Genomic DNA, 5,692 nt, shown 5'->3' with positions numbered 1-5,692 from the left:
TTCATTGCTATGTGATAACATCTATACATACTGATCAGCACATGGTTCTCGTGCTACTTAGTTACTTGGAGTTCTTGATTGTATTATATACCAATAAAATTGTTTAAAACCCAAGTGAACATTTCTATTGAATTCCTTACTATAGATATATAGATATATAGATAAGTGCATAAAGACAGGCATCTTTAATAATTTTGGGCTCACCAAACATTCTCAGCGCTAAGGAAAGATGAACAGGTGGTATTGGGTCAATTTAGGTCCAAAAGAGAGACACTTGGGAGGTATGATTTATGTGATACGTTATTTGGCATAAATCATCACATTTCCAAAATTGCACAACATTTTATTTTCAGTTCTGCAAGGGAAACATCTATCTGACAAAATTATATCTACAGGAATAAAACACACTTTCATACCTAAAACCACAACTCAAACGCAATTGAGCTCGCTGCAAGTCATCACAGCAATGCCGTCTGGGAAGTTCATGCATAGCTGTTTGGGTATCGTTAATTGACAAGCAGCTCTCGTAGCCCAGCAACAAAGTTAATTCGCGTTTCAAAGAAGTTTGTCCCAGCCGCCTTCCTTTAGCTCAAGCCCAGTTTACGGTGCTACATGACCAGAACGGCGCGGTGAGGCTATAAGCAAAGCTGCTGAAGCGAGTTTGCTGGTAAAGGTTGCTCGGTATAGAGCAAGAAGTGGCTGATGGGAATTAAATTAACTTGGCAGACCTCTTATGGCTTCTAGTACGTTGGACAAACTCGTCAATCAATAACCTGTTTTATAATAACGTCAGAATGTCATATCATACGATTAATTTAAGCTGTGTTTGGAGTTGTCATTGAGTCTCCACATACCTCTAAAGAAAAGAGCCATGAACTGTGAGGACCGTATTTACTCGATTATAAGATGACCCCCCAAATTTTAATATTAATTTAGGGGAGGGGGGAAGCCTGAATATAAGACTATCATATAAGAAAAACATTTTAATAGTAAATATTCACATGTAAACCATTTTTTCATATTTAATAAAAACTGATTGAGAAGAATGCATTTCTTGTTTTTCTTTCATTTTATTTGCCAACCTGCCCCCCAGTTATGCACATCTGACTTCAGGCTTGTCACTCTGCCCCCCCCCCCCCGATATGCCTTATACCCCCTATATGTCACTCTGCCCCATATATGCATTATAACCACTCCAGATATGCCATAACCCCCCCACATGCCTTAAACCCCCTATATGCCACTCTGCCCTCAGATATGCCTTATACCCCCTATATGCATTATACCCCCCATTATGCCACTGTGACTCCAGATATGCTTTATGACCACCTTATATGCCACTCTGTCCCCAGATGTTCCTTATACCTCCTATATGTCACTCTGCCTCCATATATGTCTTATGCCCCCCCCAGATAACCTACTACCCCTAGATATGCCTTAAACCCCCTATATGCCACTCTGCCCTCAGATATGCCTGTTGACCCCTCAATATGACTTATATCCGCCAATATGTCACTGAGACCCCAGATATGGCTTGTCTGACCACCATGCTTTTAACCTTATGGTGTGAACAGTGTATACTGAAGGAATAGTTTATTTTACATTCATTTTTATTTTAAACTTGGAAATATATTAATTTGATCATTTAGTGAAGCATGGCACCTTTGAAAATGGTTACGTGAACACAAATCAGTAAACTGTATTGTAGTTACTAGTCTTTGATATGTTTTCAGGGTCCGGGCAAGCCGAATCCCAGTTAGCTTTTACCCCTGTGTTAATAATCCCAAACTGAAAAAGTGAGCTCCATTACAGAAACACTGCACATGGGAGGCTTGTGTGCGGGGCCCTTTGGTAAATTTTGGATAATATGAAATTATCAAATGTTAACAATTCCATGTGTAAAAAAATAAATAAAAAAAAAATTGTAATTTTCAAATAAAGAAAACATTTCCCAATCTAAGATTCGCAGCCAAGTGTAATGAAATCAATAATGCAATCTCTATGCATTAACTGTATTAAAATATATCGGCAATAGTTTGTGGAAAATTCCTAAACTGGGTTAAGATAAAAGAAACAATTACCGGTAATACTATTTAGATTTACTCATTGACAACGTCGGTTTGTATACTCGCACAAATTTAAAACAAAACAGTTGAAAACACTCAGTCTAAAACAGCAGCTGAAAAATCCTGCCCGTTTACTCCATTTCTGTATCGCAAGGGTGTCCAACCTGCGGCCCTCCAGCTGCTGCAGGACTACATCTCCCATACTCCTCTGCCAGCCATTGAGCTGAAAGAGCATTATGGGAGATGTGGCCCTCCAGCTGCTGCAGGGCTACAGGTTAGTGATGGGAAGTTCGGATCATTAAAGTGAATCGGATCATTTCGATTCGTTCACTGAAATGATCCGATTCATGATCCGAATCTTCGGATCACTCAGTGTGACTCACAGGAGTTACCGTTTTCCAGTAACTCCGTGCAGGCACACTAATGATTGGCCCCGCCCCTTTCATTATGAATCCTCCCCCCTGCCTCCAGTGATGTCAATGAAGGCAGAGAGTCGTTCAAAGATTCGGATCTTACAGGGATCCGAATCTTACAGTGATCTTAAGATCCGGATCTTTGAACGACTCTCTGCCTTCATTGGGGTTCGAATCAGTCAGATAATATCACCATACTGTTATAAATAATACATTAATAATCACTGCCCCCAGGATTTACATTCCCCTTTACCTGCAACTGCACCTTAAGCTAACTTTATTAAATTAATTAAATTAACCCTCACCATTAAATTAACCCTAAACACCCCATCAACCATGTCTGCCCCTAAAATTAACCCTTAACACCCCATCAACCATGACTGCCCCGCACCGGTGCGGGGAACTCTGATCTCTGACAGCCGGGGAAGGTATCCGCGACGGACGCAGACAAACCCCCGCTGCCAACTCCACCTCCTTCTGGCTGCAGTGGAAGGAGACGTCAACCCGCTGCCTCGGCAATACAGCAGGAAATTGGAAGCACCGGTAAGTGTGTGTGTGTGTGTGTGTGTTAAATGGGGGCATAGGGCATTTCTGGAATGCCTTTTACCCCTATTTACCACTCTGGCACTTAGGGGTTTAAAAGGCATATTATGGGGCAGAGTGGCATATAGGGAGGTATAAGGCATTTCAGGAGGCAGAGTGGCGTTAAGGGGGCATTTAATAGAGCACTCTGCCTCCTGAAATGCCTTATACCTCCCTATATGCCACTCTGCCCTATAATATGCCTTTTAACCCCCTAAATGCCAGAGTGGCATATAGGGGTATAAGGCATTTCTGGAGGCAGAGTGCTCTATACAATGCCTTTTAACTCCCTTAATGCCACTCTGCCTCCTGGAATGCCTTATACCTCCCTATATGCCACTCTGCCCCATAATATGCATTTTAACCCCCTAAATGCCAGAATGGGATATAGGGGTAAAAGGCATTTCTGGAGGCAGAGTGGCGCATAGGGGGTCAAAAGGCATGCCATGGGGCACAGTGGCATATAGAGGGTTAAAAGGCATATCATGGGCCACAGTGCCATATTGGTGTGGCAAGCCTGGGGGCAGATGTGCGTAACTGGGGGACAGGTTGGAAAATACAAGGAAATAAAAACAAAAAAAATATTTTTCTCAATCATAGCTTTTATTTAATAAAATAGTTTACATGAATTAACATTTACTGGTAAAACTTTTTTCCTTTAGGTTCGTCTTATATTCAGGCTTTTTCTTTTTTTCCAAAGTTAATATTCAGATTTTGGGGGGTCGTCTTATAATCAGGGTCGTCTTATAATCGAGCAAATACGGTACTGCTAGCTACCTTGTTTTACATATTGCTTAATTATCATTGCTGCTTAGAAGCCTATATAAAATATTGTCAAAGTGGTTTTTATTACATGTTTTATAGTAATAAACAGTGCCGACCAGAGTAAGCTTTTTGACTTACTGTACCCATGTATTAAAATATGAGGTTTAAAGTTCATCATAAAATTCGGAAGCCATGATGGTTCTTAAGTTTAATTTCTCATATACATTTATATAGAGAGAAGAAATCTATATACAATCAATGTGTATTTAACAATTTATAAAGCCAACTCATTAAAAATTATACTGGCTGCATAGCACATTTGACATTATTGCCATTTCATTAAAGAAAGGAAAACAAACGGATTTACAGAATTTGGCCACTCTGGACACCAACTTGTGTGCAGTTATCGGACTTTTCAAAACATATCAAATACTTTTAAGATGAATAAAATTTGAAGGTATACATTTTTAGCACTGTTTCAATACAACACTGATATTTTAAAAATTAAAACAATTCTAATAAAGAATATTAATAAAGTGGAACACTATAGAGCATATGACTGGAATTAGTGTTCCCTTTCCCCATTTTTGTCATCCTGAACAGTCATTCCATCAAAATGTTTTTGTTTTTTTGTGTTAATGAACATACATATTTCTATACTTGAGAAGGCCTGAGTTGTGGGGAAAGGAACAGTCAAAGAAAGCCTGAGAAAGGAAAAAAAATGTTCATTTAATTAATTTACAATAATTTACAGCAGTGTAGTTTGTAAAAAAATTGCATGAAGCGAAAGCCCTATCTCTCCTTGAGAGCGGAAAAAATAATATATAAATTGTGTGGATACAATAAATAGCAAAAATGGAAATTGCGATTGGTAAAAAAAATTGCGCAAAAAGCTTTGGACAGTAGGGTGGGAAAAACCCTGGCCGTGAAGGTCATAGAGTGCAGCAAAGTTGGTTAAGTTGAAGCATTCAACTTTTTTGCAGTTTTAGTGAGTTTGTGTACGCAGCTTAGTGCTGGGCGAGATCACCACTATGCATGGACATCAATAACTCACTATGACATCATAGTATCATAAGCTTCTACAGTCATCCCATTTGCTACTTGATTTTTGTGAGAGGGAGCTGTTGCGGTGGCAGACTTGATTAGTTGTGGAAGCTTTTCCCCAGTGCGATGGATTATATAGATCCTGAGTGCTTATCAGTTATTGATCCTGCTTGGGAGGTGCTGGACCCAAACCCCAACCTCCAGGAATTGTTCATGTCACTTAATCACAAGTTTTTCAAGGGAAAGTTGATGTGGGTGGAAGTAAAATGGAGCCACAGGATGACACAAAAAGCCGGGCTTTGTCGCTACAAGATAAATGAAGACCTGTGCACTATTTATATCAGCAAGCCACTACTAAGCTTGAGATCAAGGAAAGATCTTGTTGAGGTCCTTCTCCACGAAATGATTCACGCTTACCTGTGTGTGACACACAAATACAAAGATGAAGGAGACCACGGTCCGGAGTTCTGCAAACACATGGAGCGCATAAACAACATCACTGGCGCCAACATTTCCATCTACCACAATTTCCATGCAGAGGTTGCTAAATGCAGAAAGCACTGGTGGCTCTGTGATGGACCCTGCAGGGCTTGGGGGCCAAGGTTTGGCTTCATAAGGCGGGCAATGAATCGGGCACCCTCTGCTCGGGAACGTTGGTGGTCACACCATCAGCTTACCTGTGGGGGGACATTTATTAAAGTGAATGAGCCCAAAAAATACGTTCAAAAAGGGAGGAAGAGGAGTTTCAGTTCACCAACCGCCACTCCAAATGACAACAGTGGCCATGAACTGCCCAGCAAGAGGGCCAGAATGGACAAATAA

At 40.5% G+C, this 5,692-nt stretch overlaps 1 pseudogene; it reads left to right on the top strand.

The window, feature by feature from the left end:
• The first annotated feature begins 4,996 nt into the window (after positions 1 to 4,996).
• Positions 4,997 to 5,692, top strand: LOC149303008 (DNA-dependent metalloprotease SPRTN pseudogene; annotated as a pseudogene).

This window comes from Sceloporus occidentalis, unplaced genomic scaffold (genome assembly GCF_023333645.1).
Source record: "Sceloporus occidentalis isolate IW3139 unplaced genomic scaffold, rSceOcc1.0.p SCAF_16, whole genome shotgun sequence".
Lineage (NCBI taxonomy): Eukaryota > Metazoa > Chordata > Lepidosauria > Squamata > Phrynosomatidae > Sceloporus > Sceloporus occidentalis.
Note: the sequence above shows the minus strand (reverse complement) of the source record. Positions and strands in the feature narration are given on the sequence as shown.